The sequence below is a fragment of the Pelodiscus sinensis genome, chromosome 22 (assembly GCF_052426305.1).
Source record: "Pelodiscus sinensis isolate ZL-2025 chromosome 22, ASM5242630v1, whole genome shotgun sequence".
Taxonomy (NCBI): Eukaryota; Metazoa; Chordata; order Testudines; family Trionychidae; genus Pelodiscus; species Pelodiscus sinensis.
Window position 1 is genome coordinate 5044322 of NC_143073.1, and position 25817 is coordinate 5070138.

At 45.2% G+C, this 25817-nt stretch overlaps 1 long non-coding RNA gene across 1 annotated transcript in view; it reads right to left on the reverse strand.

Moving 5' to 3' along the window:
• Positions 1–232: 232 nt before the first annotated feature.
• Positions 233–25817, reverse strand: part of LOC142819685 (uncharacterized) — a 32788-nt gene continuing 7203 nt past the window's right edge. Inside the window, exons 2-3 of the long non-coding RNA XR_016347726.1 lie at positions 5851–5928; positions 233–826 (exon numbers count right to left, since the gene is read on the reverse strand). This is a non-coding gene — a long non-coding RNA (uncharacterized LOC142819685). The remainder of the gene's footprint in view (positions 827–5850; positions 5929–25817) is intronic.

Consider the following 25817-nt stretch of genomic DNA (forward strand, 5'->3'; position numbering starts at 1 on the left):
ATGCTCATTCCACCAGAGCAACAGCCATAACCACAGCCTTCCTCTGAGGTGATAGAAATGTAGCCATGTTAGTCTGGGGTAGCTGAAGCAAAATGCAGGACAATGTAGCACTTTAAAGACTAACAAGATGGTTTATTAGATGATGAGCTTTCGTGGGCCAGACCCACTTCCTCAGATCAAATAGTGGAAGAAAATAGTCACAAAATAGTCACATATATGGTTGTGACTATTTTCTTCCACTATTTGATCTGAGGAAGTGGGTCTGGCCCACGAAAGCTCATCATCTAATAAACCATCTTGTTAGTCTTTAAAGTGCTACATTGTCCTGCATTTTGCTTCCTCTGAGGTGTTTCGCTGCAAGATATTCGACAAGTGGTGACCTGGTCTTCGGACATGACATTCGCAAAACATTACGCAATGGACGCCATTGTTTGGGACTCAGTGCTAGCATCGGCAGTGCTCTCCACAGTGCAGAGATCCTGACTCCAGTCCCTTCTTTTTAGGCAAGACGACGACTTGGTACTCACCTGCAGTGGAGCACTCACAGGGACACTACCCAAGAAGAGGAAGTTACTCACCTTGTGCAGTAATGACAGTTCTTCGAGCTGTTTGTCCCTGTGGGTGCTCCACGACCTGTCTTCCTCCCTGTTTTGGAGTCTTTTCTTTATGTTTTTCAGAGTGACCCGATTAGGGGAACTGGCGGGAGCCGGACTGCGCGCAAACTCAGAAACGGCACGAAGGGCACGCAACGCCATCACGCATGCACAGTCCAGCTAAACCACGGCTGATGAATCTTCGAACTGCGGTGCCGGGATGAGCCCGATACCTACAACAATTTTGAAAATTTAGTCAAGGCCCCAAGATGCTTCTCCCTGGCACCGTTGCTGCAAACAGTTCCAGTAATCCATCAGTTTGAAACTGCTTAACCCCTTTTTACCTATCATGGCTACAAACCACCTCTAACGAGTGGATCTTGGTAATTACCAGCAAGGAGTATTTATTCCATTCCTCTCTCTCCTACCCCTCTCCCAGGGGCCTTTCTCATGAATAACTTATATGAGAAAAAATAAACCACTTTCTAGAACTGGGAGCTGTAGAACTGGTCCCATTCCAACACAGAAGGAAAAGTTTTTATTTCCACTATTTTCTGATCCCAAAGAAATTTGGTAGATGAAGACCTATCATCATAAACTTGAGGAACCTCAACAAGTCTGTCAAACTACAGTCCGTCATGGTTGTCACAACTACCAGCAATAATCGCAGTACTGGAACAGGGGGACTTGTTCTCGGCCTCCAAAACTTGTACTTCCGTATCACCAGATACTCTTCCCTTAGGCAATTCTTCTGATTTGTCTTGACTCTGACTATTATCAGGTTGGCCTCACTACAGTGCCCAGGGCATTTTCCAAGGTCTTCACTGTGGTGGCAGTGCACCTACGCAAACAAGGGATAGTAATATTCCCATGCCTAGATGATTGCCTCCTCAAGGCTCTGTTTATAGTAACTGCATTCAAAGCCATAAAGAAAATGATTGGATTTTTCTCATACTTCAGCCTCCAGATAAACATATTTAAATTGGTACTGATGCTAGTAAAGCATCTGGAATTTTTTGGAGCCCAATTGGATGTGATAAACATCAAAGCCTTTCTTCCAGCTCATGGATTTTCCACAATAACCAATGCCATCAGAACTAGCCTGTGGATCTGCTGTGGATCTCCAACAGAACTTGTCTATAGCTGCTCATTCATGTGGCAGTAGCCACATTCATGGTAAAACCTACCAGAGTATACATTTGCTGTTTTCTGGGATAGCTATGCACTGGAATGTCTGCATGGAGGTCTCCGTTCTCCAACCAACATTGTCCTTGATATTGATGACCAGTGCCTCACTACTTGGTTGGGGAGCACATTTACATACTCAAACGGTACACAGCAAGTGGTTGCCCTCATAATCTGGGTTGCACATCAGTTATGGGCAGTCCACAATGCATGTTTAGACTGTGTGGGAGCCATGGGAGAAACTGTGGGTGATCGACTGACATCCGGAGCAGGTACGTATACCAGGTCTGTCTGGGCCAGTCTGGTGCTATCAGTATAACGTTGGCATTGTCCAAGCGCTCCTTGGTGACCACTTGATGGAGCAATGATATGGGGGGAAAGGCATATAACAGAGCTGTCCCCCAGTGTATTTTGAATGCATCCCCTAGGGATTGTGCTCCAATGCCCGCACATGAACAGTAGTGCGGGCACTTCTTGTTGGCACTGGTGGCAAACAAGTCAATCTGAGGGAAGCCCCACAGATTAGACAGTGGGGTCTAATTCACATTCGAGGCCCGCTGTTTCTGTTGAGACTGTCTGTGGTTGTGTTGTCTTTGCCAGGGAGATGTGAAGCAATTAACATTATGTTGTGCTGGATGGACCACGTCCATAACAGGACTGCCTCCCTGCAGAGGGGGCAGGATCTCGTCCCTCCCTGCCAGTTTGTGTAAAACATTGCCACTTGGTTGTCCATAAATATCTGCACTGTGGAGTTAGAGATACAGTTTACAAAATGTCGGCAGGCATAATATACTTCTCGAAGTTCAAGCACATTGATGTGCATCATGCTCTCTGTGTCCACCATGCTTATGTGGTAAGTGTGCCCAGGTGGGCTCCCCAGCCCTGATGTGATGCATCTGTGCTGATAGTGAACGACGGGGCTTGTCTGTGGAAGGGGGACCCCCAGCGCACACGTTTCATTCCCGAGACCACCACTGAAGGGCACGCCTGACTGCATTTGGTGGGGAGACCAGTTTGTGCAGGCTGTGTATGCGAGGTCTGTACACTGATCTCAGCCAGTGTTGTAGAGGCCTCATGTGTAGTCTAGCAGGTGGGATGACTACAGTTGCTGCTGCCATATGGCCTGGTAGTTGGAGACACGCCCTGGCTGGTAGTTGTGGTGCAGTGGTGTGAAATTCTGCTAGTTGTGATATAGCAAGGAACCTCTGGTGGGGTAGAAATGCAATCTCATGTGTGCAATTGATATGAGCTCCTATGAACACCAGTACTTGGGTTGGTTGGAGCTGACATTTTGAGAGATTTATTTGAAGGCCAAGTAACCTGAACAGGGACATAGTAGTGGTCACCGAGTCCTGAGTCTCTTGGAATGAGTTGCCTCTTATGAGACAGTCGTCTCAATAGAATAACCTCATGAGATGGGTCCCTGAAGAGGGACAGAGTGGGTGGTTGGGTTTTGGGAAGGGATAGAAATGGGATGCAGTACCTGATTTTTATCACATCCAGAACCCATTTGTATATGGTTATGAGGCACCATTGTTGGTGGAATGTGCTAATCTGTGGTTGGATAGAATGATGGTAGTCGGCTTGGGTGATGGAAGATGAATCTGATGGCTCTTGACCATACCTTCAAAAAGTTTGTCGAACGAGAGGACTGGGATGGGGTAGGTTGGTCAGTTGACTGTCGCCTCCTCCCCTGCCACTGCCACTTTCTAGAATCATATTGTCTCTGCATGGGACCAAAAAAAGAAGGTCTGTACTTCTGAGTGTAAGGTTTATTTTTCTTTCTTTTTGGTGCATGAGCCGGATGCCCAACATTTTGAGTGTGGCCCTGGAGTCCTTAAGGGAGTGTAAGGAAGCATCGGTGCCATCTGCAAAGAGCTTTGGACCTTCGAAAGGGAGGTCTTCCACCTTCATCTGGACCTCCTTCGAGAAGCCAGAGAGGTGAAGCCAGGAGGCCCTTCTCATCACCACTGATGTGGCCAGGGCCTGTGAAGCTGTGTCCACCAAATCCAGTACAGCTTGGAGGGCTATTCTAGCTATCAACAGCCCCTGTGTTTAAATATAAGATACACAACAATGTTGTATATTGCTAAGACAACCTTATTTCTTCCTGAATACTTAGTGATAATACAAATAGGTTCCCATTTAGGACAGATATCCAGAAATTCAATTTCCTTTCTAAGTGGCTGTATTTTCACCAGTTTTTGAGAGTGGTGATGGGATCTTTTTTATCTTGATTTTGAGTGACTCCATCTGACTAGTGTCAAATGACACTGGTAGGCAGATTACAAAAGAGACCCACATTTGAACTTCATCCGGAAGGAAGGGTCACTGCAAAATGGAGTTTTTTATGGTACTCAATAGCTTTTTGCAAGTACTGTTCTTTTTAGGGGAGGGACGCACACACATGTCTGTGCAGTGTCTAACATAATGGGCCCCCCCAAACACTACTGACACCTCTTGATTCTATCAACCACAATACAACTATTATATTCTAATAAAGAAGTAAATGGAGGGACCCTTGAGTTTTTAATGCCAATGAAAGCCTCCAACAGAATGTAAATATTTCCTGAAAATCATGATCATTTACGGATGTGCTTTTTAAACTCCAGATATCAAGATTTGATTCTAATTCGGTAACTGAGAATCAAGCTCTTTGTGTATAAATAACAAACACTAGAGGGCACCATCAGCACAAAGTCTAACCAATAAGTAGCTTTGGTATCTTTCACTGAAGAAGAAATCACAAATTTTAAGGAAACATATTTAAGCTATCTTCTTTTTGTAAGGAATCCAAAAGTATAGATTAAAATGACTTCATTTGGAAGGCTTTGCAGTCTCTAGTCCAATTCATCTAATTAATCTCAGCATTCATAGGATAATAAAGCAGTAAAGCAAATAGCATCTGCTTCTTCCTGTAATGATATTTGAAGAACTCAAGTCAGGATAAGGAGTGATCGGTTTTCAAAGGGTGAAATACATATAATTGCTACATTACTAATACTTCCATTTGCAAGTGAACTAAGCCTTCAGTATGCAATGTTATAACCATATGGATCTCAGGGTATCAGAGGAACAAGGTGGGTGAGGTAATATCCTTTATGGTGCCAACTTCTGTTGGTGTTGTTCCCAGGAAACACTATCCTTCAAAGCTCAGTATTTATAAACATACAGTTAAATTTCTCTTTAACGAATCAGTGCAAAGGAAAAGGATACATTCTGCAAATATTCTTTCCTGCCCTTTTCATTTGAGGATTATTTGATGTAGGGAGAGGAGAGGTAGAATACTTCTTTTTTGCTATGTTAAGGTTTGAGAATGTACAACCTAGTTGTGATTGAATTTTTATTATAGCTATTTTCTAAGAGGTGTGAATTCTTCTCTAACAGCTGACATCTGAGGTCATCTAGCTCTGATTTATTTTGTTTAAATGACTGTCAAGTCTTGTCTTACATTGTTAGATGCAAAAAGGACATAATTGAAAATACAAAAAGGAGCATCCGTAAGGGATTGTGTGTGTGGATAGATAGATAGATAGATAGATAGATAGATAGATAGATAGATAGATAGATAGATAGATAGATAGATAGATAGATAGATAGATAGATAGATAGATAGCACTTCGTCCAGCTTCCTCTGTTCTTGCCAGCTGAGAGGTTAGTTAGAAGAAAAGACTACTTCAGGGAACAAGTGGAGCAGTGTACAATGTCTGAAAGACCTCATTCACATAACAGCCTGGAAGCTCTTGTACTACATTATCTGGTATGCAATGCCTTTATGAAACCAGTACTCCTAAATTGTTTAAAAAAATAAAAGTTTGCTTCTCTTCTTAAATTTACTCTTCTAATTGAGGCACAAGATGTCCAGAAGATTTCATTCTCATTTTTTTATGTTAGGATCTGATGTAGCAGAGAGGCCATCCCATCAGTATTATATTTTGGAAATATATTCTTGGGAATCTATTTAAGTCCACAGGACTGTACTAAAATTTGCCACCCTGGGCTGAAAATTAGGTGCCATACCTGCAGGCCATTGGCAAAGGAGAAGAAAGAATCTACCATAAACAGTACTGACCTTTTCATTTTTCCAAGTTTGCTGGAAATGTAGTTGGCTGACCTTGTTAGATATGATTTAGCTTCAAGCTTTCAGAACCTAAATATAAAAAAATTACAATACACTGTATTTGTCACATTGCTTATCCAATTTAACTCAGCCTTGAGAAGAGGCAAAAGCATCTATTTGCACTGCAATGATAATTCTCCATGTTCTTTTTGTTTCAAGACTTTTTATTTGTAGCACAATTTCACTGGCATACACTGTGATAGCTGGAAAGATACTGTTCTCTTCAGCTGTATTAAAGATATGCACCATAGAGCCACCATGAATGATTAAAGTAAAGAATAAACTAGGACAACACAGTGGTTCTCATCATCTGAGAAGTGTACACATAGTGTGTATTTTACAATATCCAATCGCTGTCATAACGGTATATGAAAAAAGTTTTGGGAGAAATAAACTGTATTCGTTATCAGAACTTGGCCATTGGACGGAAGCAGCAGATGCACTGAAAGAAGCCTATGCTACTTGTAACCCACTGGTCAATATGTTATATGCAGCAAAGGAGGTTTAGGTTGGACATTAGGAAAAACTTCCTAACTGTCAAGGTGGTTAAACACTGAAATAAGTTGCCTAGGGAGGTTGTGGAATCTCCATCCCTGGAGATATTTAAGAGCAGGTTAGATAGACATCTATCAGGGATGGTCTGGACCAGCAGTTTTCAAACTTTTTGGGCTCCTGAGCCCTTTACATGCGTAAAAATTTATGCGGAGCCCCATCAGTCCACTGATTGTATGTGTTGTACCTATCGATATTTCCAGTTTGTCAACCTCGCGGAGCCCCTGGAGATGAATCTCAGCACAAGTTGCTCTAAAGAATGACCTCATCAGCCACAAAAAGAAGCATAACAATGTCCATACTTCTGGATTTCTCATTGTGTGAGATTCTTCTTGATACAGCATAATTTGTCTATTATTCTGTTTGGGTACATCTACACTGCACCATTATTGAGAGATAATTAGCGTTATTTTGAAATAACAACATGAGCATCTGCACAGCCATTCCGTTATTTTGAAATAATTTCAAAATAATGCACAGCTTATTCCGAAATCTGTAAAGCTCATTCTATGAAGAATAATGCTCCACTGCTGCTATTTTGAAATAGCCGCTCACCAGGGCCATTCTAAGTTATTCCTCTCCAGTGCCTCCAAATCGAGATAAAAGCGACGAGGAGTCCTGTGGCACCTTATATCGCTTTTGCAGATTCAGACTAACACGGCTACCCCTCTGATACAAATCGAGATAGCGCGTCTACATTAGGGAAGCCTGCTTCGGACTAATTTTGAGGCTTCCCTGCAGTGTAGACATGCTATTTCAAAATAAACTACTTCAGAATAACTATTCCAGAATAGTTTATTTCGAAATAAGCATGCAGTTTAGACATACCCTTACTGACTTGATATCCAGCAAAATAATAATTGAAAAGTTAAAAACAACAGTCCCAAAAGGCTGTAAATAATCTTTAGATTATCAATGTATAAAATAAGGTACATTTTTTATACAATGGAAAAGGAAATGGAACTGTCCTTTCCCTTATTGTTAGAGGGACTGTAATGCCCTGGGCACAATAATGTACTTCTCAGTCTTCTGACCCTTATTCCTACAGTGACTACCAACTACTTCTATTCTTTCTAAGGGTGTGTCTAGACTACATGCCTCCGTAGATGGAGCCATGTAAAGTAGTTTACTCGACATAATCAATGAAGCGAGGATTTAAATAATCCCCGCTTCATTAAAATAAAAATGGCTGCCGCGCTGTGCCGACAATCAGCTGATCCAGCACAGCGCGGCAGTCTAGACACAGTGCGGTCAACAGAGGAAGCCTTTGTCGACCACTCTGGTATGCCTCGTGAAACGAGGTTTACAGGAGCGGTCGACAAAGGCGTTCCCCGTCGACTGATCTGCTGATTGTCAGCACAGCACGGTGGCCATTTTTATTTTAATGAAGTGGGGGATATTTAAATCCCCGCTTCATTGACTATGTCGAGTAAACTACTTTACATGGCTCCTTCGATGGAGGCATGTAGTCTAGACATACCCTAAGATGCTCAGAGTTCTCTCACCTATCCCCCTTGGGGAAACAATATTTAAAAAGTTACTAAGAATAATATTAGGAACTCTAGGTCAGAGAGTGTCAAACTGATGCACATAAAAAAGAAACCTAAGGCTCACTTTAACCTAAAAGGATTAGCACAGTGGTTCTCAACCTGGGGTCCACTTGCAGCCCCATCAGCACACAGCCATGGTCTATGTGACAACCTCGGGTCCATACAGGTAGCATATATATTGGTTAGATATGGTACATATAACACTGTGGCTATGTCTACATTGCATCCTCTTGCACAAAAGCCTATGCAAATGAATTGCAGATTAGCATATTGCCAGGCTCCATTTGCATAATTAATTAGGGGTTGTTCTTGCGCAAGAAGGGTTTTTTGCACCAAAAGGAGCTGTGTAGATGGCTCCTTTTTGCACAAAAGCCTCTTGCACAAAAACGTTCCCTAATTAATTATGTAAATGAAGGACAGCAAGCACAGGCTTTTGTGCAAGAGGGATGCAATGTAGACATAGCCATAGAGTTATGTATGGGGTACACAATGGTAAGTAGGTTGAGAACTGGTTTAGAGTCAGTCTGTTATCACAGTGAAGGAGGGGTAGAAAGGCCAAAAAGGAATGGCACTGTGCCAGGTTGAATTTGCAAAGTGGGAACCCCTGACCACCACTGTAGGACAGGGGTGGCCATTGTTGAGTCTGTGTGGGGTGGCCCTTTGTCAGTGACCCATCACACTTCCACCCCAGCTGTAAAGCCTGGCTCTGCTATTGACGCAGTGAATGCAGCTAGAGAGCATGCAGATCAATGCTGCAATTCAAATCTGTGGATCACAACACAAACTATGGCTCATTCACTTAGTACTTTCTTCATGACAACTTCTTACGGCACCGCCCTGACTGGTCCCTTACCAGTGGCTGTTGCCAGGTTCAGTGGGCACAGTTAATTTCCTAACAATGGGTAATCTGTTAAATCAATATTGTGCTGTTGTTCTGTGTTTGGCAAAAGTGAGGTTCAACTACATTTATTCATCTGACTTAGTCACTGGTATTTTATTGGTGTGCCAACTCATAAGAAATTGTAGGCTATAGTTTCTGAGTGTTATATCAAAGAATGTGGACAAAATTATGGTTTTTACAATGTTTTTTTTAAATGCCATTGTTATGTGAATAGATTCATTCATCAAAGGTTTATGGTAACAATCCTTTTTCCATCAGAATGGCAATTTGTATAATTTTCTTAATTGTTACAGTAGGTTATGGATGATATCCTATTTACTGCACAAGAGCCCAATACTGGATTCTTTAGCAGACAAAGTTCCCTGTGAAGTACGTGAGGACTTTGGTTTCCTAAGAGCTGCAGTAACATGTCCCAGAATGAACACTTAAGAGTTACATTATTGACTTGGAGAACATTCCATCGCTCTTTTCTCGTAGGCTTCTAACTTGGGGCATCCTAACGCTTCCCTGCTGAGGGATTCATAGAAAATGAAGCAGAGAGCAAGTGTCCTTATCCTTAACATGGAAGCATAACTCATAGATGTTATAGGTCCCTTCATAAATTGTTCCAGCTCAATCTAACAAGGCAGGCTCAACCTAGCCCTTTCTCCAACCTTTTTAAACCCAAGATCACTTTTTAAATGACAGAACAAGACAAGATCTACCACCCCGGCCCTTCCTTGAAGCCCCACCCTCTCTATTCTCCTCCTCTCCACCACTTGCTGTCCCCAACCCTTATACTGCTACTTTTTTCCCCCAGTTCTTCTGTAGGAAGAGGTTTTTCCAATATTTGGCCTGTCTAGACTGGACCAAATGTCAGAAAAAAACCTTCTTTTGGAAGCCCCCTTATTCCTCGTGGAAAGAGGAATACAAGGGTTACCGAAAGAACATGTTTGCTCTTCCACTAAAAAAAGCGGACGAACAAACGCATCCCTGGATGCAGAAGAGTTTTTCTGGGATATCTCTGGAATCCTGAAAAACTCCTGCAGTCTAGCCGTACCCTGGCTGGGGTGAGACAGGATGTGTAGGCTCTGGGGTGAGAATGAGGGATTTGGGTTTGGGAAGGGGTGAGAGGTGCCAGCTCTAGGAGGAAATCTGGATGCAGGAGAAGGTGGAGAAGGAGACGCTGGCTCAGGGAGTGTTGGGGTCAGATGTAGGGTTAGGGTACTAAGCAAGCCACAGGTTTGTGGATGTGAGGGTTCAAGAATTTGGGTTGGGGTATGTGAGGGGCTCAGGGCAGGGGGTTCCAGTGTATGATAGGGTCAGATCTAGGATCTGGGGGAAGGGGGAGTGCAGGAGTGTTCTGGTTCTGTGGCCAGATGGGGGCTTGGCCCCAATTGGGGGTTTGGCCAGGCTCCATTTTTAAATACAATACTATGTCAAACACAAAAAGTTTCTGCACTGTCTTTATTTATGAGAAGGGCAGGAAACCTGTTTTGAGTCGGGGTCACTGACCCACAGAAAAGTCAGTTGGGGCCACACAAGAGAGATGCAAAAAAAAACCCCTCCTCCAACCCCCCCCCCAAGCCTCACTAATGTGGCCCCAACTGTGCTGGTGGGAGCAGGGGACGTGGTACTGAGGAAGGGTGCTAGTGGGTGCTGGGGCAGGGGACAGGGTGCCAGTGGGGGCAGAGTTCTGCAGCTGGGGGCAGGGGAGAGGGAACAGGGTGCCAGGAGTGCAGGGGACGGGGTTCTATGGCAGGGGGCAGGGTGTCAGCGGGGACAGAGAGTCCCCTGCACCAGCCTCCTCCCAGGATTCCCCCTCCAGAGGAGGGAAGTCCTGTTGCACGCCTCCTCTGGGCCCGAATCCCCCCTCCCACGAAGCAGGGAAGCCCGTACACTCTCCCCCTCAGGGCTGACCCTCTTCCCCCCATGGAGAAAGGAATCCCCGTTGTGCGCCTCCCCCCGGGACTCCTCCCCCGCCCCGGAGGAGGGAAGCCCCAGCGTGCATCTCCCACCGGGACTCCTCCGCCCTCCCCCGCAAAGGAGGGAAGATTCAGCACGCATCTTCCCCTGGGACTCCTACCTCTTCCCCCCTTGCAGCAAGTCCCCGGTGCGCCATAGACCTGGAGGAGGGGAGCAGTCAGCGCACTTCAGGAAACCCCGGAAGTGTTACACAGCTGCCAGACTTCCGTCCACCCCGCGGGAAGCCGGCACTACCTCCATTGTCACTGGAGGTAGGTAGTGGGGCTTCTTGGGGGTGGGGGAAACTGGGGGGGGCCCTGAATGCCTTGCAATCGACTGGTCGAGCCTTCCCGATCGACCAGTCGATCGCAATCAACAGGTTGGTGACCCTGGCTCTAAGGGCATGTCTTCACTAGGAAATTATTTTGAAAACTAAACTAAATAATGTGTTATTTCTACATACATTTGAAATAACAATTCCCAAAATAACTACTTTGAAATAAGCGTATTCACCAAGGAAAGCAGGCGTACAGATTATGAAATAACCAGCCAGTTATTTCGAAATAATGGGCTTGGTAGTGTGGATGCTCCACGTATTATTTCAAAATAACTCCCTAGTGTAGACCAGGGCTTAGGAATTCCAAAAAGCATAGGTATCCAACAGGCACTAGCGTTGCTTGTACTTAAGGCCAGCTCTGCCAGATTCCAGAACACCTTGGCCCAAGTCCTTGGCTGTTGGTAGTGAGTGTAAAGCACAGATCAAGAGAAAGAGTGCAAAAGTGGCTTAAGTTCCCTTTGCTCTCTACAAATCTTGGACTGCCTGTGCCCTTTGCAGTTCCTTGGCATTAATTAGAGCAACTCAATGGCTGATCTAATTTATGCAGGCTACCAATAGTCTCAAGAAGACAGTAGTTGATGATTGTTGGGATTCGGGGAAGCCCCAGACACGCCCTTTCCCCTTCAATCACGCTCCCTGCACTGGCAGATATGAGAGACACTTTGTGTTCTTTGGGTGTGTTATGTGGCATGACACCATAAAATGAGACCTATGGACTATTAATTTCAATTTTAAAACCTGGCATTCTTTATGTATTTATTTCTGTTGTTTTACATTAGCACATAGGCATCGGAGTCAGGGACAAGGACCCCAATGCACTAGGTGCTATACAAACACAGGACAAAAAAAATGGTCACTCTCCAAAAGAGTTTACAATCCAAATAAAAAATGTAATGCAAACAACTTTCAATTTATTTAAGTTCTGTGACCCTTACTGGATAACAGACCCACTCTTGCTTTTCACTCTCATAGCTTCGTGAGAGCATCTGTTATTGTTGGCACATTGCTAAAATTAGATGCTAATACCTGCCTGTTAATAGTTTGAGTGTATAGTATGTACTGCGTGTCTGAGAATTTTAAATTGTATGGTATTCAGAAAAAGAGACAACTGAGTAAAATCTACTCTAATCCATATGGATCCACATGTCACTGATTATCCAACTGACCTTCACAAGAAGTAGTTTCTGTTCCAGACCAGTGTATCATGCATAGGTGGATTTTAACTGTTACATTTCAGTTAGATACTCTAATTTCACCTGGAAAGGTCTGCTTACTTCAGCAGAGTGATCTTTATACCAGAATATCCTTCTTTATCATTTCTGAAAGTACTGGAAACATCAGTGAGCTTAGGTTCACACTATCAAACAAAACAGAACATTTTGCATATGACAGCCAAGAATTCAAGGGTGCCAAGTGATTAAGTTTTCATTCAGACAGTGTAGGGGAAAAGCAGGATCTGCAAAGTTGGATTGGAAACTGTATCATGCTGGTGTATCATGTTGGTATAAAAAGACTGTAACTTCTTGTTCAACTAATTGCCTGAAAACTAGAGCTGGTCTCCAGCTCTAAACATTAGCATCTCTATAGTACGTGGCTTATTACAATGTAGTTTTATTTTGTTTCAATTGCCATTGCTGAGAAAGTGAATGTTAATTACATTATTTTTGTTTACCAAAGAAAGTGATGACGCATATAACTTCATTGCCTCTGATATTATACGTATCTTGTTGTGACAAGCTGAGAGCAAGGTGACTTGCTTTACTTCAGAGCTTTTCACATATATTGTTAGGAACAAGAACAACATTTTGATGGGTCTGTTGGTTTATTTTTAAAACATTTTAAAGATTTTCAACTGACAACCAAAAATAAAAATGTCCCTAAAACCGTGTCACAATATTTTACTTTGTACTAGTGAACGAGAAGTGCAATGCTTTCCCACTGTTCTTTCATGTTCTTTTAAATGTGTGATTCCAAAGCAAAGCCAAGGACTTGAATAGATAAAGATCAGCAGGTTAAGGTACTTAGCAATATGTATCATGGCTATGAAGTAAAGGAGAATTGGCTTAATTTTCCTTTGCCATGCACTGTGTACAATCAGTTACTTCTTCGAGTGCTTGCTCATGTCCACTCCAATTAGGTGTGCACACGCCGCATGCCCGGATCCCAGAGCTTTTTTAGTGGCCATTACATCAGCCCAGTGCCTGTCATCATGGGTCACATCCTGCATTAGAGCTTGCTATGACCTTGCCCATAGGCCAGCTCCCGCTCTCACAGTCCACTCCACAAAGGCACAGGCTTTGTCAACGGCCTTCATAGTGCAGGTGCCCATCCTCGACATTCACAGGTCGGCTGCTTGGTCCTCAGGACATACGTTGACAAGCCATTACACCGTTACACAGCAGGCCCGAGGTGACGCAGCCTTTGGCAGGGCCGTGTTGCAGCCCACTGCAGATTAGTCTCCTCCTCCACCTCCTGTGGTAGAGCTAGAGAGTCACCTCGCTGGAATGGACACGAGCAAGAACTCGAAGAAGAAAAAGCGGTTACTTCCCTCTCGGAACTGCTGTTCTTTGAGATGTGTTGATCACGCCCATTCCAAATCCCACCCACCTCCCCTTCATCGAAGGATTACGGAAGGAAGGAACGGAGGGGATGGAGGGCCAGTAGGAGTAATGCGCCAATATAGCGACATCACTCCAGGGGGCTCCCACCGGATACTGCTACGGGAAAAAAGCTCCAGAATCCGTGCACGCGGCGTGCACACCCAACTGGAATGGACATAAGCCACACATCTTGAAGATGAACAGATACGAGAGGGAAGTAACCGGTTTATCTTTGCAAACGAGGTATAAACTTTACCAGACAGGGTAGTAGTATTTTACTCCATTTCAAACTGTTGAATATCTATGCAAGGTGCAAAGCCCTGGAAAATAAGGCCTCATATTTTGATACAGAGACAAATATCACAGTAGGATCTGAGCACCTAGCGGTCATACAATTTTGTACATGTTCAAAGAACTGATCGGCTATTATCTAGCTTATTCTCATTAGGGATCTAAGAAGTTAACCAGTTAACCTTACTGGTTAAACAGCTGGAAGCCGCAGTGCCACAGCTGGGAGCCGCAGTGTCAGCAGTTCCCGGGAGCCTATGGGGTCGGCAGCCACAGGGAGCCTGCAAGTCTGGGCACCACTGAGAGCCTGCAGAGCTGGCAGCACTAGCAGCACCCAGGAGCCAGCAGGTCCAGCAGCCACCAGGAGCCTGCTGGGTGGCTGGCATTAGCAGCCCTGGGAGCCAGTGGGTCCAGCACTTGCCAGGCGCCCCCAGCTGCTGGAAGCCTGCCAGGCCGGTAGCTGCCAGGAGCCCACAGAAATAGCAGCACCAGCAGCCCCCGGAAGCCTGTGGGGCTGGCAGCCAGTGTGGCGTTTAACCGTGTAACAAATTGAATTTCAATTAGTTACACATTTTGTGGGTTTTTTTTAAATGAACATCCCTAATTCTCAACCCACGTCTCTATTTTAAATATGAGGTTTAATATTGTCTTTTACAGCTGGGGAAATTGAATCAGAGAGCTGAAGTTTGCCCAAAGCAAGTCTGTAGTAGAGCTGGGAACGGATGTAACAGTTCCTGATGCCTAACCATGTGTTCTTACCAACACGTATGGTGCCTCTGGCCCTATAATTATTCTGTTGAATTCAATGCTGAAAGGAATTATCATCTTAAATACTGCTGTTTTTTTTAAAGGACTGGATTTACATTTACACTTATAGGGCCAGATCCTGCAGTCCACCCAGACTGCTTGTGCTTGTCCTGGAGCATAAAACTGCCTTAATCCCAGCAGATCCAGTCACTGTCTAGGTATCTTTTCAGGTGGCGTACTGCAACCCTTGCATCTCTTCTGTCACCCCCTTTCCTGGGCCTCTGGGGCAGGGGAGGATAGTTGGAGAAAAGGAGCTGTAGCCAGGCCATACTTTTGCCCTGGCAATCCCTGGCTTCTGCAACAGCTTTCGGGGCATTGGGCAGACGGTGCAAATTAGAGCAGCCCCTGAGATATAACACAGCTGGGCCATAACATGTGCAAAGTTAATCAAATCTCACACTTCAGGGAACAAACTGATCTGTGCAGGGTTCTGGGAGGGATTTCCCTCTATGCACAGTATTGTACAACGGGCAGGGTGCACTAGCTTCTGTTGTAATCTGGAGCAACTGCCAGGGGCCGGATGCTAGACTAGATTGGCCAATGATCTGATGTAATGTTGCACATCTAGGCACAGCAGAGATTTTTGCTCACAGAATTGCTCATCATTACAGGATCACAGCAACTCTTTTAAAAGTTTTTGGAGGGTTGGGGTTTTTTTTATAAGTCAAGACCCACACTCCTTTGAGGTTGAAATGGAGGAGGAAAGGTTTACAGGAACCTACTCAAAAGCCAAAGCACTCAGCACATTCATCTCCCCTTCAAGCCCTGATAACAATATTCAGTGTTTTTCTACATGCAAAAATGGGTATAAAAGGAGGAATTGAGCCATGTGACATTTTCAAATGAGTGGAGAATTAAATGGGCAAAGGAAGATGGGAGAAGTCTTAGGGCTTGTCTCCACTTACCCTGAGATTGACACTGTGCAGATTGATCTCCCGGGGTTTGATTTAGCGGATCTAGTAAGGACCTGCTAAATCAACCGCAGATGGCACCCCCATTGAGTCTGGTACTCCACCAGGTCGCCAGGAGTTAGAGAAGTTGATGGGAGAATTTCTCCCATCATCCTCCTGCAGTGGGCAAGCCACAGATATTTTACATAAGGTATGTCAACTACATATCTTAGGTCAACTTTCTCTCCTCGTATAGATCTGATGTAAGTTCATGCAGAGCACAGCTTTACACAAATACAGTTGGGCAGTGATTTAGCTGTGAATTCTTAGGGTAAAAAGAACCAAACAAACGTCACATGGTAGTGTCATAAATATAACATATCATAAGAAAATTTAGTAAATGAGGCTAACAATCCACTGACAGATATATCAAAGAAGGGAGGATACATTCACTGGCTGGGCAATTATTGGCTATTTCTAATTCAGACCAGGGATTTCCCTAGCTTCCTCATTTCCACCACTAGTTTTGGTGGCATAATGCTAGTATCAGTTGAAAAGATGCTTTTGTCAGATCCTCTGCTTTTTAAAGTCCAGGGAAGAACAGTAATTTGGAAAAAATGTTTAAGAAAAAGCCTCCTCCACCTGCTCATAGTATGAAGAGAAATGTCATCACTACGGGTATGTCTTCAAGAAGGATGTGGAGAAATTGGAGAGGGTCCAGAGTAGAGCAACAAGAATGATTAAAGGTCTAGAGAACATGAGCTATGAAGGAAGACTGAAAGAATTGGTTTGTTTAGTTCAGAAAAGAGAAGACTGAGGGGGGACATGAGAGCCGTTTTCAGGTATCTAAAAGGGTGTCATAAGGAGGAGGGAGAAAACTTGTTCATCTTGGCCTCTGAGGATAGAACAAGAAGCAATGGGCTTAAACTGCAGCAAGGGAGGTTTAGGTTGGACATTAGGAAAAAGTTCCTAGCTGTCAGGGTAGTCAAACACTGGAATAAATTGCCCAGGGAGGTTGTGGAATCCCCATCTCTGGAGATATTTAAGAGTAGGTTAGATAAATGTCTATCAGAGATGGTCTAGACAGTATTTGGTCCTGTCATGAGGGCAGGGGACTGGACTCGATGACCTCTCAAGGTCCCTTCCAGTCCTAGTATTCTATGATTCTATGATACACTGCAGAGTTTTTCCAGAAAAACAGCCATTTTTCCGGAAAAATAATACTTACATCCACACTGCTATTGCGTAGAACGGAGGGGTTTTTCTGATGGCAGTAAACCTCATTCTACAAGGAAGAAGCCTTTTTCGGAAAAAGGCTTGTGAGGATGCAGAAGAGAGTGTTTTTTCGAAAGAAGAGGCCTCCAGGAAAAAGCACAGGTGCCCTGGTGGCCACTCCATCCACAGTAATCACAACCGAAATGCGAGATAGCGTCCAATCAATGTGGACATTATCTTTTGAAACAGCCGATCGCTTTTTCATTGCACTTTTGCTGTGTAGATGCTCTTTCAAAAGAAGTTTTTCCGGAAGATCTCTATTTGAATTTGCAGAGAGAACACATGGAACATGTTTTGCATTTAAAAACTAAACACGATGAACTGTGAGGAGAATGTGATGAGAAATTCATGTAAAGGACATGCCTATTGACGACACAGGTACATTGCCCTCACATCTGGGCTGTCTTGAAGGGAAAGTAGATGGCTACAGGAGCTCTATTATCTTTACATTATTAAATGTAGCCAACTTTGAATTTGTTTAGAGCTCAAGTATTACCTACCTCAAAACCACACACTGACAGAAGACGGAACATGATCAAGAAATAAACCAAGGCTGCACACAAATAAGGCATCCTGGTTCCAGCCACCCACAAATGAATGACATTTATGTCTTTTGGGTAGGCTTGGCACAATCCCGTTTTTATTTTTGTATCATTTTGATGGATAATATTAATGTTTATTTTTAAGCATTTTTATCTATTTAAATTTTCACAGTTGTGCAACATAAACAGAGTTGAAGCTTGTTTTAAAAAATTAATTATATACATTTTCACAATTGCTGGAAATTATGACTGGGAGAAAGCCACTATCCCAGACATGCCCACGCTGTTCTGATCTTACAGTGTGGGCAAGATACGATTGAGAGAATCAGCTGAAGACCTTCCTTTATGAAGGAAGGCACCTCGAAAGGACTCTCCTTCCTCAAGAGAGGGAAAAAAACCCTTCGCTTCCGCAAAGAAACATCCCTCCCCGCCTTCAGACAAGACAAAGGCAAAGTCCAGGATATCCCCAACCAGATCTTTGCCTCTGGCACCGAGCTCTTCTAGAGCCAGCACCGCCAATAAGCCCAGCACCTCCGGCCCTCTTCCGACAAAGGACAGAACATCACACAAGCATCCTGAATCGAGGGGGAAGTTCTCGGCACCAACACTGACACCGGCACCAATGCCTGGCTAAGACTACACGAAATCTGCACCGAGGATGGCACCGGTCATCCCGTCAGGGTAGGGTCAGGAGGGACTTACCTTCAGCTGCTCCCCAGTCAGCAGTGCAGCGGGGGGCAGGCTAAGGCAGCTTCCTGCCCCTGCTGGCACCGCAGACCATGCTGCGCCCAGAAGCAGCCGGCAGCAGGTTCCCAGCCAGTGGGAGTATGGCGCTAGTGCTCAGAGCAGGGGCAGTGCGCAGAGCCCTGTGCGCTCTCCCCAAGCAACACCCCGGAGCCGGGCCTACTACTCGCCGATCTTGGGGCGCAGCGCAGTCTGCGGTGCCAGGAGAGGCATAAAGCCTACCTTAGCCCTCCCGCTGCTCACCTGATCCCCTTGCAGCAAGGAGACCCAGTGCCCGACATCCCACCCCCCAGGCCTGGGTCACACCCCTACATCTGGAAACAACTGATCTATAATGTTGCCTGAGAAAGGACTGAGGAACAACTCAGTAAGAACTTCTGAATTCAGCCTTCAACTTGGAACCGCTTTGTGAATCACTGTGTATCCAGCTCTGTTGTGAGGCAGCAGATGGTTAACAATGCCCAGCCACCTACATAACAGTTTGGGGGCAGGAAATTAAAAAGCTTGCTATATTCAGCTGAAACCATGGGGGATAGTTCTGTACGTGGAATGTCATCATCCAAGTTAGAATTTGGCCAGGGTACTGAGGTTCGAAAAAAGTGCTTCGGGATTTTTTAATGACCACAAGAAGCCAGGAGGTTAGTTTTATGTCTATCAAATCCTCCCCCACCCCCAAAAAAAACAGCACCATCAACAGCAATGTCACCTAATACTACAAGGGAGTTCTGGGTTCATTATTGGCTCCTGTGGAAAAGTGCCGCTTATTACATTATCGGTCCATCTACCAAGGTAGCTGTGGTCTTTGAGCACCACCCCCATTTCCTGTCGCACCTAGGAGTTCCTTGGCAGCCTCCCATCCCAATGCTAAGCTGGGTCAGTGGTGCTTAGCTCATAAAGTCTAATGAAATCACAGATGGAGATAGTAATAGAGATGTAGCCGTGTTAGTCTGGTCTTGCTGAAACAAAAGACAGGACTATGCAGCACTTTAAAGACTAACAAGATGTTCATCACCTAATAAACCATCTTGTTAGTGTTTAAAGTGCTGCATAGTCCTGTCTTTTGTTACAGATTGAGATGACATTGCTACAGATCATGGGTATATTTGTCCTGTTTTCTCGTGTTTTCACCACTGAATTTACCTGGTTCTGAGACAGCCTTTAATCACAACATTGTGTCAATTGTTTGGTTATTTAATATACAAGTTTATGCACCTTTGATTGCAAAGTACTTTACAGGGCACGAGTCTCTGTTGCTCTTCTCCTTGTGCAGACTCATTTACATTACTGACTCAGACACTGCTGAATCAGACTAGCAACATTTTACACCCCGTTTGTACTGGTGTGAATGACTGTACAAGAGGGAGGGAAATGGAGAATCCGACCCATAAGGAAATATTATCCAAGCAAACAGCCCATGTTCATCAAACACTACAAGTGTTGGTTTAACAAAGGAGCTTGCAAACGACCCCCTGCCAGCTGAGTTACAAAAAGGGGCAGGTTCACTTAAATTGGATGAAGTCTCCCCACCCCCAGCCAGTCTTTTTCTACCCCTATTTACCAACCGTTTCCCTCGCCTCTTAACTAGCCTTGTGTAGTGGCTCTCGTGTTTTCTGGGCAGGAGGGGAGGCTGGCTGCAGGGAAGGAGATGTATCGGTTTCATTCTGGATATATAAAAATCAGCCACAGCCCATATTTCCCAAACTTTTGTGAGTGCATCTTGAGACTCACAGACACGTTGCACCTTGTATGCCAGGCTGTGTTCACGTGTGGTGCATTTGAGGCTGGGGCCAGACACTTTGCACGCTACTGACTCTTCATAAGAATCCAAACTATTCCTTCCTGCTTGTCAAACGTTTTTTAAACGGCGCTCACTGGAGCTCAGCACATCCTCTTCCACTCAATGTCTGGTGGAGCAGCAGTAGGTTAACCGCATAACAAAGGATACATTCGCATCGCAAAATAAGGTATAATTGTAGCGCAGGTGTGATGGCATATCGGGGTCCCCCCCAACCCTGCACCCCCGTCCGCAGCAGATGTAACTCCGCCAGCCAGTGGAATATGGAAGGTTTATTGCTTCTCAGAGATACAGCACAGCCCGGGTTCGATGTGGACATCGGAGTAAGGGGGCCAGCAGGGATAGGGGTCCACAGGCGCCTGATCCCCCAGTACTTGATTTAGTCTTTTCTCTTCGTGATTGCCCAGCCAAAACTGCCCAGCTCCCAGGCCCTGCCCCCCAGCCAGGTGGCTGTCTCTGCCTCCCTTCTTTTGTCTCTCTCTCTGGGAACAACTTTGCTAACTGCTCAAGCTGGGACTAGGTGTCTGAGCCAATCCACAAGCCAAGTGAGTCATTGGGAATCACACCTCATAGCACAGCCAAGTGGGGACACCGGCTTACAAAGCAAACAGCCCCCCACTACGTCACAGCAGGTAGCACTAGTTTTAACCTAGGTGCATGGGTCACATGAGCAGTGAAGACAGACCAGCATGGATCCCAGTGCAGGCCAGCAGCCCAACTATTTAGCCAGGTTCCTGGCAGGGATGGACTCAGGAAGCTAGTAGGGATGTGACCGGTTGAGCAGTAAGCATCACACTTACCAGGTGATGCTTACCGGTAACCGGTAGTCCAGCTGGGTTGGAGCAGCCTCCTTGCCTGTGGGATCCCGGTGAGGCAGTTAATTCATTAAATACAACATTTAACTGGTTAACTAGTTAAATGGGATTTTACATCCCTAATAGCCAGTCCATGCTGAAGCCCACGTTTCTATGCCTTCACAGCTATTGTTCTCTGCACTCGCTAGAAGAAAGCCAGTCTGGGTATGTCTGCCCAGACCACAAACACAGCTTCAGCTGCTGCACAAATATACCCAAAAATGTGTTAAGAATTTTAGAATATGTGTTGGTACACGCGTGCATTCCTTTTCCCCCCAAAATATAAAATATCGTCAAATGCTGTTAATCCGAAGCAACAAGTGAAGTCCCGTTTCAAACCAGCTTAAAATCTGAAATTGGTTCCCACTGTTGGGAACGTAGGGATGAACTAAGCTCAGATTAACCAGACCCAGCTGTATCCACTTAAATGATGGATAGTCTCTTTGGTCCAGGGCTGGGCAAGAGGCTGTCAGCGGGCCGAATCCAGCCTGCTTACCACTTTGATCTGGCCTGCGGCAGCTCCTGGCTCTGCCGCGAATGCGTTGTCTGGGAGTTGCCAGGAAGGCATGAGCTCTTTCAATTGCTGCTATCAGCTCCTAACCCCACCGCTAATGCCTTGCCTGGCAGATGCCTGGAGCCGCGAGCCCTTTAAATAGCAGCAATTGAAAGAGTTCCTGGCTCACAGCTTCCAGGCAGTGGGGTAGCAGCAGGGCCAGGAGCTGCGAGCCCTTTGGTGGTGTCTTTAATTCCGGGCTGGGCAAGATAGAATCTGTAGGCAGGATCCAGCCTGCCAAATCGTAGCCGCCCTGCCACTTCCCAGCCCCCAGGCCAAACGAGACCTGGGGACAGGGAAGTGTGCAAAGTCTCTTCCTCCCACCAGGGGTGCGTGACACCAGAGGGAACTGCCAGCTGTTCAAAACACCTGACAGGGCAGGAGCAGGGGGCAAAGACATCACGCACTACCCAACCCCCCAGGTCAATCAGGGTCTGCGGGCAGGGGGAACACACAAAGGGTGTGTCTAGACTACAGGGTTTTGTCGACAAAAGTGGACTTTTGTCGACAAAACTATACCTGCGTCCACACTACCTTTGAGTTATGTCGACATAACGTCGACAAAACTCAGCAGTTTTGTCAACGTATGTAAACTTCATTCTACAAGGAATAACGCCTTTTATCAACAGAGTTCTGTCGATAGAAGGCGTTATTGCATCTACACTGTCCTTTGCGTCCACACTGTTATGTCGACAAAGCGGCTTGCTTTGTCGACAGAACTGAATGTAGTCTAGACGCTCTTTGTTGACAGAAGCTTTTTCGACAGTATCTGTCGACAAAACTTCTGTCGACAAAACCCTGTAGTCTAGACGTACCCAAAGTCTCCTGTCCCCGCCCCTGCTGCCTGAGGCCCCGCCCCAACTGGGTCAGCCCAGGACCACTTACAAAATTCATGAAGTGGCCCCTCTTCAAAAATTATTGCCCATCCCTGCTTTGCTCAACGAGCCGCCAGATTTAAAATGAAAAGAACACTGTCTTGTATCACCACAGCATCTATCCACCAGGAATGGAGGCATGCCCTTTTACTCTGGAAGTCACTGGTTCAGTACCTGCTGCGTTTGTCAAGATGCTAGCTAGCACATCAGGAACAAACTATGCAGTGAAACAAACCAGTGAAATCACGGGCAACGGTAAACAAAATGTGTCATGGGCCACACATAGAACCCCGATAGGTCACATGTGCCCCTCGGGCTGCCCACCACTGCTTTATATCCCATTAGCAGTCACAGAACTTCCACGCAATGAGAATGTGGCAATAACCAAAACTTTTATAGGCGTTTCCTGTCCAAACTGTGATATCTATTTACAGCAAGATGTGTGAATTGGGTAGTAACTGAATGTCTTTAGTATAAAGGTCATACTCTTAGTTACGAGATTACAGATCAAGTTGTGTTCTGGAAAAGAAATTGGAACAGTTATACCTTTTCTCCTTGGCTTAGCCAAAAATAAAATCAATACAGCGTCTTTTTCCTTTATCACTTTGGAAAAACATGGCTGGAATGAACACTTCACAAGTACACAGACTGTCTCAGAACTTTCAAGTCATTGGGGATTCACTAATGTGGCACCAAGAGATTTATTTTCGACATGTATCAGAGGGGTAGCCGTGTTAGTCTGAATCTGCAAAAGCGACGAGGAGTCCTGTGGCACCTTATAGACTAACTGAAGTGTAGGAGCATAAGCTTTCGTGGGCAAAGACCCACTTCGTCAGACGCATGCATCTGACGAAGTGGGTCTTTGCCCACGAAAGCTTATGCTCCTACACTTCAGTTAGTCTATAAGGTGCCACAGGACTCCTCGTCGCATTTTCGACATGATGGCTCATCTCAAAAAGCACTGCAATTCACAGCTGTGAGAAGTGAAATCCAGGCACAAGGATGTAGAACAGCAAACTCTGACATCTGTGAGCCAGAATAAAAAAAAAGAAAGGGAAGTGGAGGTGGAGGGGCGGAGAGGGGCAGTACAAATGATCCACATCCGATGTAAGATAGTATCACTGTTTCCCTGACCCTCGATGTTCTTTTAAGCGTCCAGAATGTTTTTTCCTTTCCAGGCAATCTAATCAATCTCTTCAGAAGCTATTATCCAGGACTGTCCGTACTTCAGCTATTTTGTCCTTTCCATTCCCAGAACTAAGTTTTCAGTTTTATTTCAAAATCTGTAAAGCTTCTGGCTGCAAAATGTTCTTGTAGTCTGTAGGAGTAAACAAACATTTTACCTTTAGCTTGCCTCTTTGGGACACCATACATACTCAGAAGATTCTCAGTAGCTCATATCACCCATGCTCCCCCAGACAGTGTGTGTGGTAACACAAAGGAGCATTTTCCATGAGGTGTCCTTCAATCTAGTATTTGCTTTACTTCTTGGCACACCAGAGCTCAGATTTAATTAACCTCCCAGGCATTTTGCAATGCCCATCTGTTGTCGCAGGCTTTGGGCAGGTACATTAGTGTTTCCAACTTTCACATTTCCATCAAGAGTATTGGGCTAATTGGTATTTATCCTAAAGCCCTAACACTCGGGCTGTGTCTATCTTGGTAAGATTTTGCACAAATACTTTTTAACGCAAGAGTTTTTCTGTTTGAGTGTTTGAGTAAGAGAGCGTCTACACTGGCATGTGCTTTTGCGCAAGAGCATCCGTGCCAGTGTAGACGCTCTCTTGCGCAAGAAAGCTCCGATGGCCATTTTAAACATCAGGCTTTCTTGTGCAAGAAATTGATGTTGCCTGTCTACACTGGCCTCTTGCACAAGAACAGTTGATTTTTCTGTGGGTCAGTGGCCCCTAATCCAAAAAAGGTTCCCTACCTCTGCTTGAGATAGTAATTTCCCATGAGATCTTTAAAAAAATCATTGTTCACTACACCGCAAGAAAAGTTTTTCATAGACGTTCGTAGCCAGTTGCAGCTAGACCCAGGAAATGCAGAAGACAAAAAAGAGAAACAAGGAGAAACCATAGTTGTGCAAACTTTGTTTCTCACAGAAAGTGTGGGGAAAGGTGGGCAAAGGTCTGTGGTGTTTTAACTCACTTCACCTTGCTTGTGCCAGCAATTCTAATCAGTGGATATTCCAGATGCATTTAAAATCAGCACCAGTGCTACCTCATGTTGCTCCAGAGGCGTGTTTCTGAACATTGGACGAGGGTGCTATGAGAAGTCTGGGGTATGAGTCAGTGTGCTTTAAAATAGCAACTGATTATTAGGTAGAATTAAACAGGAAAATGAAAGATTAAAAAAAAGTGTGTGGGAAACTAGTGTGAGCATTTCTGAAGCAAGTGACAGTGTTACATCCCAAGCGCTGCGACTCCCACGTGCTCTTTAGTGTTCTGGGGAGGGGAGGAGGTCGTATGGAGCAGCCTCCCCGGCCAGGAGCACGGAGGGGGGGGGCCGGGGGCGCTGGGGGCAGCAACACTCCACCCCTGAATGCCTACAGTAGGTGTTCTGGGGACAGAGTCTGGGCGTGGCTGTGCCTGGTGGTTTGGAGAGGCAGAACCATCCCCTGCCTAACATACCGCGTGTCAATGTTGTGTGGGGTGTGGCAGCTGGTGATTTGGGGTGGGGGGGTTGTCTCAAGCAGCAGCAGACTTCTGAGGCGAGGCTGCAGGACAGTAATACGTCGTTGGCTGGGGACCCACTCGTCCATTAACACTGTCTAACAAGCTGCCTTTTTGTGAGGCGAGATTGGCTCAGTGGCAAGAAAGAGTGCTGTGCCCTGTTCCCGGGGTTTGTTACCGCTCCCACAAGAAGCTAGGAATAATTACTAAGGTAGGAATTGCCATATCAGACCCGATAGTTGTTCTGCTAAGTACATTAGTCTGTTTCTTGCCACTCCAGAGCAAATCCCTGGTCCAGCTAAGCATCTCGTCTCTGCTGGAAGACCATTGTGTGACAGAGATGCCAATTTCCTGTAATATCCTGGACAAACCTTATGAAATTAAGTTAAATTATTAAATTAAGTTTTATGGATCATTACGGGGCAGGGATTGTATGTCATTCCATGGGGGAAGGGGACCACAGCCCGTCAGGAATTAAGAGAGAGTGTGGGGCAGCAGGGAGATTAAAGCAAGTTTATTCAGGTTGTAACTCTTCTAAAGAGCTACTGCCGCCTGGAGAAAAACTAACATGTGCTGAATCAAACTAAATCCTCTGGGGAGGAACAGACAAAGGATTTTTGGATGAATAGTCTGACTTGGAGCCTTCTGTCAGATCCAGCAAACGGACAGGACGACTGGTCAAATGGGAGCCCAATCCTTAGGGAAGTTTTGGGTCTACTGAGGCCCCGTTAGACTGC